We start from the raw sequence: 11142 nt of genomic DNA, 5'->3' as shown, positions 1-11142 counted from the left end.
AATCGGATTCATATTGATCTAATTAGTTTATGGAAAGTTTGGATAAGATAAACACAAAGAAATCCCGAATCTGGCCCTTTCTGACGCTTGGACTCGCCGAGTGCACAAGGGGACTCGACGAGTCAGGCCTACTCGACGAGTCCACCATGGAACTCGACGAGTCAATGACTCAAAACCCAAAAATTCGAATTTTGCAGGTTTGTTTCAGTTATTCAAGCAACAATTTGTAGAAAACCAATCTAGGCTCTGATACCACTGTTGGGTTTTAGCCATAAGAACTTTCCTATGTGCGCATGCAAAACCCTAATGCTTGGATCTAGGCTTTCTAATAAACTTGCTTTTGAATCCAAGACTTCTAATGGCTAATTAGGTTAAACAACAACATTAATACAGATCTAGAATCATACCTTTGAGTTCCTTGTTGATCTTCTTGTCTTGGAGCTTCTAGAGTCACAATTGTCACTCCTCTAATGGCTTACAAACACCAATAGCAAGCAAGATGATTTAGGAGAGAGGAGAGGGGATGGAATTCGACCAGAGGTTCCTTGCTTTAGGTTCTGAAAGGTTGTCAAAGATTGTACACGAATTCCACACCCCAAGGGCCTATTTATACCTTTAGACTCCTTAAGGGTTTCACCCTAAACCCTAATTGGATAATCTTCACTTAAGGCTATCCAAATCCATTCCATAGATATCCTTATGGACTATTTTGAGCTATCCTAAAGCTCTTAGAAACCGTCCAAAGTCAACCCTAATGGATTTACAGTCTAAAGCTTAACTATCAAACAATTGACAGTTTATACCCTCTTATTTAATTAATCTCTTTAAGTCACCAAATTAATACCAATTAATTTATGACTTATATTGATCAAATAGCTAAATATTATTCCTTATAATATTTACTCTCTCTTAACAAATCATCCTTCAAGTTGCTATGGTGAAGGCAACCCAAAAGGACCATGCACAACCGAATATAGTTACAGCCTTAGACACTATTCCAACACTTTCTGCCTTAGGGACTCATTTAGCACTGAGAGTGGTAACTCGATGTCCTAGAATTCGGATTGGAAACAAAGCTTAAACTTTTGGACCAAAATGATCCAAAAACTCACTCTAATAGATCTAAGCAGATAAATGATCAAGATCAAAGCTTTATACCTTCCTTCAACTGAGAATGAGTCCCAAATGCCAGATCCACAAGCTCCTCCTTGATCCCCATCTTTGCAACAAGCTCCATCTTCTTGAAATGCACAAAAACCACCCAAAATGTACCCACCAAGCTCACAACACTCTTGGATGAAGCTACCACTCGAATTTAGGGTTTAAGATTCTGAGAATGAAAGGGAGGCGCACCCCTTTCGGAACTAAGGTGCTTAAATAGCGACCCAAACCTAAAAATTAGGGTTTTGGAGATCCTGGACGTACGATGGGTGTAATCCTCGTACGCTGGCGTACATCTTCAGCACTCGCGATTCATTAACCAGCACTACGTTGGGCGTACCCCAGGTTACGTTAGGTGTACTCACCTGGCCGCCACCTTGCATGCATGGGCTGAAATGCAAGCTTTTCCATTCAGGGACCAATTATGCCAACCACTTCAAAGTACTACAACTTCTTTTTTCTAAGTCTGTTTCCAACGAAATTTATATTCACGAAAAGGTGACAAGAAGCCCTATGCTCCTAGCTACACCTAAGCCATAAAAACTTTCTAATTAAACCCGAGACTCATAAAAGACCGAATCGTCAGATTACGCTTATACCCTTGGCCTTCGAAGACACAATCATGCACTTTCAAAATCGGGTGTTACAACTCTCCCCCACTTAAATTAGATTTGTCCCCAAAATCATTCCTTGCCATTCCTCACGCCAAATAACTAAGGCCTCATGGTTACAGGCCCGAGCATACCATCATCTTTCCAAGGCAACCGAAACCAACCCTCATAGGGTTCTACAACCCGAAGATGAAACCACAACAAATAACTAAGGTCTCAAGATGGTCTGTCTCCCTAACAGGTTGCCCACAACAAATCATCATCGAACTGATTTCCCAAGAAACCAGTCTAGATAGAATACTTCCCACTCATAATACCTTGATGCTTCCTAAAGAACAAGATCATCGATCAACTACGATTACCGAATAACAAGCAATTCCACACACAGACCCCAAATTACTGAAGTCGCTCCTACTCCTCTTGGCCGCTTCCCTAGAGAACACTCGGGGACCTCCCTGGTCCTAACCTATTTGCCAACTATCTGGAACACCGCACACCTACCCGATTGCTAAGTCAAAAACACCCTCAGCAGTTCCTTGCGACCTCTGGAGAATACCTCGTCTATCCAAACTGCCCTTTCTCCTTCAAGCCATTTGATCCGTCCGATCGAGATAGGCTGACAACCTGTCGCTACTAAACCCAACACAAAAAGGTGAATACTACCAGAATAGTTGTAAACTTACATCATACCCAGCCTCCTTCAACCTACCGCTTCCTGATTCTGACATGTTGTGGCTCTATTATGGATAGAACCACCCGAAACACATCACAATGGCTTAAACTACCATCAAACCAACCTGTTCACCACCCTAGAATTCTGCCCTCGATTCCCTTAGCATATAGATTTCCCCACATCCCACTCACTGAAACAAAATCCGAATTGCTACTCCGCTCCTGTCCAGAGATCTTCGAATAGACATTTGCATAATGCACCATGACTTCCCGTCATCCTTTACTCGACGGATTAATCAACACCCATAGCCAATTCCCTCAGACTACCAGTCTCGCACCGGGTCCAACCACCAGGTTCTTATGAGATCCAAAATTAGGGCTAACCAGTCGTAACTGTACTGAGACATACATTATCCATCCACATGATCCTTTATCTCAAGACCCAACCCTCGACTTAGCAGTCTCTATCGTTTCCAACCTGGATTCCCATAACCGCCCGGGCTCACCCCTGGATAACTGATCAGTCAATCACCTCTATTCCTGATCCCCACTACATTGTGGCTCCCTCACAACCCTACGAACTAGCCTTCCCTAGACCAAATCACTAGAAAGAATCCGTAAATGCTATGGCACCCCTGCAGTCTTACAACACTCTCTATTGTTATTGAATGCTACGGCACCCCCGCAGTCTTACAACACTATACCCTAACTAGCCATTAGTGAATGCTACGACTCCCCTATACTCTTACATCAATTTCACCCTTGCTTATGACGTGGATACTTGGATGGTTCTCCCCCACTTAGATTCAACTAAGTCCGCTCACAACACAAGATTTGAAGGATTCCTAACCCTCATTACGTTCCAACGGTCACCTTGCTGACGACCGGTGCTTACTAAAGCTAGCACACCATGAATAACCCTGCCCAAACAACACACTACCTGAAATCCAGCTAACACTTCTTGTATCTCAACTACATCAATAACTTCAAACGCTTAAAAGTGACATCACGCTTAGATCTCGGAGTCCAACGAATGGATAGTCCAACCCAAATGTTAGCGACAACTCTCTCTTCCTCCGGCAATCTAGATGACTCCTACAAAACATAAATACTAAGGTTACTAAAAACTAGCCATAACTCCCTTGTTCAAGCCCTTGAACCAACCCCGAGAATGACTGGAGCAGGTGCACTCACTGCTCATCCCTGACCGTCAGACAGTCGACCACCTTGTCGTCCACCTGAACACAACGAAATATAACAGGCTTGCTCCCTATGGGAAATCCCTGAAGACGTGGCCAAACCTGATGCACCCGTAGCAACCCATATCAATGAACAGATTTCGACAACGACTCAGAGAAATCACAGTACATGCAGAATCCGCCCAGCAAGATACACCCGCTCGAAGATCCCTCAAAGGTTCCTCGACATGTTGAATGGTATCTGACAAACCTTGCTATCCCATACAATAGCAGAAATCTGACCCGAGATCCAACTCATCATAATTCCCCAAGTGATACAAATACTCGGTATCCACCGGAAATAGCCGAAGATAGCATATCCATGAACATTTGAAGGGTTCCTGACCACCTCCTCTTGTGGTACCCCGACCACCTTGAGAACATAATGTAGCACTTCATTCCAATCACAATGAGAATCCAAACCCTAGGAACAAAAATTCATTGCGTAGTTTCTGCAAGCGTTACACGGGATCCGACCCTGCTGGCCTCTCAAAAGTTTATCCAAACTCTTGGGTCTCCGCTCGAGACCCTCCAATAAGTTCTGGTGAACTGAACCTCTCTCATGAGGTACTCCTAATCAATCATCTGTCCTCGACTCTGGGATGCATATCATTCAGCGTCTCGCACCCTGATTCACTTACTAGCTCAATCTTCACGGCTATATTGCAATAGCTGGAGTAATCTCTGCTCTAAACCGGGCTACAAACTATCCCTAAGACTTGGTCTCCAAACTCGAATGTGAAATAGATCGCACAATCAACCTTTGCTGCCTGATACAAGAGATCTGAGGCGAACTCGAAATCCTAGTAGTCCTTCCACTAACTGGCTCACCACCGGAGCTGGGACCATACCCTGTCCCATCCCTGCGTGCTCATCCTCATTCTGCACGGCAGGCATTCCCATGATCAAGGCATAACCAAGAATTCTCCTTCCAATAAGCTTCTCAGATTCTCCAAGACTCTCACCAATTCGAGTATGGATCATGTGCTCTCAGTAGTATGGGCCCAATACTACCTTCCATAACTATCAATACTTTCCTCAGCAATCCTCCTGAATCCTCTGAGTCGCTTACTCCACCCATATGCTAAATGCATGCTAAACAGCAAGACAATCTCTACCGTAGCACCTGCCACTAACCTCATCCTAGGCTTATACTAGGTTAATCTCCGACCCGCAAACTATCATAGAGCATTCGGCCTACATACCACAACCCATGCTGTCCACAACCACCCTCGCTGTCGGCTGCCTTATGCATGCAAATTATACATAGAATAGGATCTAATAGACTGTCAAATAATAGACTCTACCCTAGGACCAAACCATACAAGGAACAGGAAATAAGGCCAAATCTATTATTCTAACGCTCTAAAATCCTAACTGTATACAATTTTCAAAATATACACATTGCAGTTACAAATACCAATAATCATTCTCATTTTAGGATGGCATCAAATATTCCCAAGGCTAAAAGTATCACATATCAGGCCAATCTATTTCTGACTACTCAACACTATCATGCATGTCTATCAGCTCATACAACATATACAGATATCTCCCCTAGCCCAAACTAGCATGCGATTCATAGGTTCATAATCAAGTCATAACAGATAACAAATGTGGGTATTCTTGGGAAACATACTCGAGCTCGGCTGATTGCATGCACCACACCCTTTCTTATCTTAGAAATTCTTTACTTAAAACATTTTTCTTTTTAAAAGCTTTACAGATCCTCAGTCTGAGTTCAAACACACCTGAAAGTATGTCCGAATCCCTCAAACCAAGGCTCTGATACCAACTTGTAACGACCAAAAAATCAAAGGTAAACATTTCATTTTTAATATAGCTAAAACATTGATAACATTTACTCTAACAATTCAAATCATCATTAACTAAAACATTAATCAGAGTTCATCACAAAATCATTCATTGCAGATATCATAGGCGTGTGCACTACGACCAATCTGAGCCCTTCCTTTCCAAAAAGATGATACCTGAAACCATAAACAAAACCTGTAAGCAAGAAGCTTAGTGAGTCCCCCAGAGCATACCCCACACACAATACACATAACATATAACTTGTTAGCTATAAAAGTTATCTCTACCGCAAACTACATATCATATTAGCTATAAAAGCTATCTCTACCACATAATACATAATAATTAGCTACAAAAGCTACCTCTAGCACATATCACATATCCATTAGCTATAAAAGCTACCTCTACCATGTATCATTTACCAATTAGCTATCAAGCTATCTTTACCATCAGCAACGAAAGCTATCTCTACCCTTAGCCATAAATGTTATCTCTACCATTAGCCCAAAGGCTATCTCTACCGTTAGCCTAAAGGCTATCTCAACCGTTAGCCCCAAAGGCTATCTCTACCGTTAGCCACAAAGGCTATCTCTACCATTAGCTGTAAAATCTATCTCTACAACGTATCACTGCATAAATATGCCACACAACTCTACACAACAAGCATACCAACTATCATAAAAATGGGTCGGCCTTGGTGCCTTATCCCCATTCGTATGGTGAGAAGGCTCACCTCACACTGCCGAAACTTCCCGCACGAATTCCTTTGATGCTGCCTCACCAACTTCCCGAGCTGCCTCTATGGACAATATACCCAATTAGCAATTGGGTCCCAAACCATAATCCTCAATCCATGCATGGGGTAAAATGACCATTCTACCCTTGGCCTAGTATGATCCAAACTTAGGCCTAATTCCGAAAAAAAGAAGAAGCCCAACACTAGGTAGGCTTTCTAAGCCCACTAGTGGCCCACTAATGGCCTAATTTGGCAAATTGGGCCCAAACCCTCTAATGGGCTTTACCCTAAGCCCGTACATCTCCTTGGCACACATTCTCTGACTTCTGATGGCCCACTAAGGCCTAGAGATCCAAAATCCCTTGCATGGCTCAAACCAAGGCCCAGAACAGCCCAAACCCAAATCTGATGAGTATGTTGGGCGTACTCCCATGTACGCTAAGCGTACTAGTCAAATAGTGTTTACAATGGGTGTACCTTCAAGTACGCTCAACGTACTCCCCCTGCTAAGTCCTTTTTCCATTAAGTGTTTAATACTTCGATCCAGAAGCTACAATCACAAATCCAAGTCCTTATTGACGTCTTAAACCATAAATTTGCTTACTTGATGGCTTTACATGACCCATATAAGATGAAACTCCAAAAATGACAATCTACTTCCATGGAAATGGTCATAACTCACACATGAACCCATAAAGACCTCCAAGATGGCAAATGTCTGCCTTAGGGCCTCATTTAGCACTGAGAGTGGCAACTCAAAGTCCTAGAATTCGGATTGAACCACAAAGCTTAAACCTTTGGACAAAAATGGTCCAAAAACTCACTCTAAGAGATCTAAAAAGATAAATGATCAAGATCAAAACTTTATACCTTCCTTAAGCTGAGAATGAGTCCCAAATGCCAGATCCACAAGCTCCTCCTTGATCCCCATCTTTGCAACAAGTTCCATCTTCTTGTAACACTCTTTGATGAAGATACCACTCAAATTTAGGGTTTAAGGCTCTGAGAATGAAAGGGAGGCGCACCTGCTTCGGACTTAAGGTGCTTAAATAGCGACCCAATCCTAAAAATTAGGATTTTGGAGATCCTGGACGTACGCTGGGTGTAATCCCCATACGCTGGCGTACGTCTTCAACACTCGTGATTCATTAACCAGCACTACACTGGGCGTACTCACCTGGCCGCCACCTTGCATGCTTGAGCTTAAATGCAAGCTTTTCCATTCAAGGACCAATTCTACCAACAACTTACTATAACTTCCTCGTTCTAATTCTGTTTCCAACGAACTTTATATCCATGAAAAGGTGGCAAGAAGCCCTACGCATCTAGCTACACCCCAAGCCTTAAAACCTTTCGAATAAAACCCGAGACTCATAAAAGTTCGAATCGTCAGATTGTGGTTATGCCCTTGGCTTCCGAAGACACAATCGAGCACTTTCAAAACCGAGTGTTACATTTACGAGGTACCCCCTGATCAGTTACTCAGATGGAGCGGAGCAAAGGTTTGTCGATGTTGATTTTGCTGGAATGGACAAGAATGAATTTGTGGTGTTCATTAACAAATTCACCAATGAGAAATGTGTGAATGCATATTTTTCATTCCCGATGTTGATTTTACTAATTGATTAAGGATAATAGCTAGTGAAATAGATTATCAAGAATTCATCGAAGTATAGTATGCTTATGGTTGTGCAATTCATATATATATATATATATATATATATATATATATATATATATATATATATATATATATGTATGTATGTATATTTACATATATTTGGATCATCATGGTGTCAATGCCAATCAATGGGTTCTTGATGATCAAGCAGATGTATGCACTCCCGAAGACAAGCTTCCTAGTATAGGTGAAGTTATGGAAGATTTTCTTATTGAAGGAGAAGTTAACATTAAGCTAGTTGAATTTCAAGGTAATATGGATGATAACAATGAAGATGTTCACTGCATTCCTATGAACAAGACCTTGAATGATGCATTTTTGAACAAGCTCTTCCCTAAGGTGCAGCCAACCCCAGACAGTCCACCCCATGAGGATACATATGTTTAGATGGATGACAACATGGAAATACTCGAGGAGGTAACCAAATTTAATGAAAATATTCATTGGAAAAAGAAACTGATTGTGTTAGCTATGTGATTTGAAAGTCCTGAATAGTTAAAATATATGTTGTGTAGTTATGATGTTGCTAATGTTTATTAGTTGTGATACAAAAAAATGATAGTAAGAGACTTTTAGTTAAATGTTTTTCTGGGAAGTGCAAGGTTAGATTGTGGGCTTCATGGATGAGTGATGAATTTTCTTTACAAATTAAGTCTCCTATAGATGAGCATAATCGTAGAAGAGCAAAGAATTTAAAAAAAACTTTTGTAATTTATGTGAGTATGGGATAGTGTAGAAGAGCAAAGAAACATGCAATTCAATTAATTGATGGCAAACTGCTTGAGCACTATAAAAAGGTTTGGGCATATGGTGAGGATATAAGAAGATCAAACCCAAGACCAAGAGTCAAAATGGATGCCAATCGTATGCTAGATAGGAAGACATATTCTAGTAAGTTTTACATATGTTTTGAGGAGCTAAAACAAGGTTGGAGAGGCAGTTATAGAAGACTAATAAACCTGGATGGTTGTTTCTTAAAGGGTCTATGTAGTGGAAAGTTAATATGTGTCGTAGAAAGGGATGCTAATCATATTTTTCGGTAACTGCATGGCAATTGTTTGCGAGGAAAACAAAGAAAACCGGAAATGGTTTTTAGAGTATCTTACAGATGACCTAGAAATGGAAAATGGTTTTAGTAGTACCTTGATTTCAGATCAACATAAGGTATGTCGCTTACTTCCAACTTTGTGTACACTAAAATGAATTTTTATTTTTTAAAAATATTACCTTAATTGTGTAGGGGATGTTGGAGGCTATGAAAGAGATATTGCCTACTGCAGAGTACAGACAATGTGCAAGAGATATTCTTGACAACTTTAGGAAAAGATTAACTAGTATACACTATGAGAGGTTGTTTTGGAAGGCATGCAAGGCATCCACTGAGCCTTTATCAAATGCATCCATGAAGTAAATCAAACTGCTTAATCCTGCAGCATTTGACTACCTTACGGAAATGAACCCAAAATCATGGTGTAGAGATTTCTTTCAATAGTAGAAGATGTGTGATGCATTTTAAAATGGATTATCTGAGAGATTTAACAATGTAATTAGATATGCAAGATAATCACCAATAATCACAGTGATAGAAGAAATTAGGTTGTATGTTATGGAGAGGCAATTCAATCTGAGCATCAAAGGTAGTTCATAGTCTGAATCCTAACATCCCGATTTTCAATCCAATTTTTTATCATTTTTATTTATTCAATATATTAGAGTATAAATACATTATGCTGAAACAAGTTGAAATTGTACGTGTGTGCTATAGAACCTTACCCATCTCACTGTTCAATGAAGTATCTAAAAAACATTTATAATCAACTAGGTACACACAAAGCTTAGTGAGCTCCCTAAAATATCATATCCCACAATGCATACACATAATGGCCTTCAACATAAAGCTGGTCCATCTCTTGGCCTTCAGTATAAAGTTGGTCCGTGCTTTTTACCTTCAGCAAAAATCTAGTCAACTACTTTGGCTTTAGCGTAATGCTAGCCTGTCCGATTCTATTCGCCTACAACCTAAGGATTGGTCGCCCTCAACTCCCCACATAATATATCAACACACATACACACACACACACACACACACACATATATATATATATATATATATATATATATATATATAATAGGCAACAATCTAACACCGTAAGAAACTAACATAACTAGCCTAATTACATAGCACATGAGAACTATATCCTAATAAACAAAAGATATATGTTGGAGCACATAATATATTGAGAAAACTCACCTAGGTAATTTACTCTGATGATTCACATTAATCTGGGTGAACCTACTATTGGGTTTTGAGCATTCTAACACTTCCTAAGTGTACATGCAACCCTAACAAACCTTGGATCTATGTTTGTCTAAGGTACATGCAAAATATTATTTTCCAAGGTTTATAACCTATCTAGCATGGCATGGGGTACTTTTAAACATAAAAGAACTAGATGAATTACATACCTTTTGTTGATTGTTGATTCCTTGGAGTTTGAGAGCCAAGCACCAATAATGTGAATGCCTCAAATGAAAATCACAAATCACCACAAACCTAGAAAATGTATGAGAAAGTATACTAACACTTAGAAATTGGCCACCACTATTACACACACACTAGGGTGGTTTTTCATGCAACATAAGCTTGTTTATATAGTGTGCATGGTTAGGGTGAAACCCTAATAACCCATGTATTTCCTCTTCCAAGGATCCATGGGTTAAAGCTCCATGGACTTCCATATAAGCTTAGCCCATTAACAAATGAGTTTTAGCCTACACCATATAAATGTAATAGCCCATGATTTAATTAGTCTTCCTTTTAATCACTAAATTAATTCATGATTAATTCAATATTCAAACTAATTAAATAACATGACTTTATATTAATATATTATAACTTATAATATATTTATAAATAGTAAGTATACAATTCTCATAAAATTATCCATAAATAGTTTGGGTGAAGTGCAACTCAAATAGACCATGTCGGGTTGAGTCAAGTATATACTAAATAAGTTATGGACTTAGACACCTTATCCAAAACCTACTGGCTATCCAATTGGCTGGTAATGCACCTAACAAGTATTAACAACAATTTCTAGTGAAAAATGACAAGGTCGCAAGCATAAATTTAACTCTGAAATATTATTTACATCAGGATCTCTGAATCTTTAGAGCTTTGTTACGGACCCATAAAAACTCCTAAAGTTGTGCCTCAGAAGTGTAAGA

Source organism: Lactuca saligna, chromosome 5 (assembly GCF_052625555.1).
Source record: "Lactuca saligna cultivar CGN05327 chromosome 5, ASM5262555v1, whole genome shotgun sequence".
Taxonomy (NCBI): domain Eukaryota; kingdom Viridiplantae; phylum Streptophyta; class Magnoliopsida; order Asterales; family Asteraceae; genus Lactuca; species Lactuca saligna.
This window is presented reverse-complemented; position numbering follows the sequence as displayed.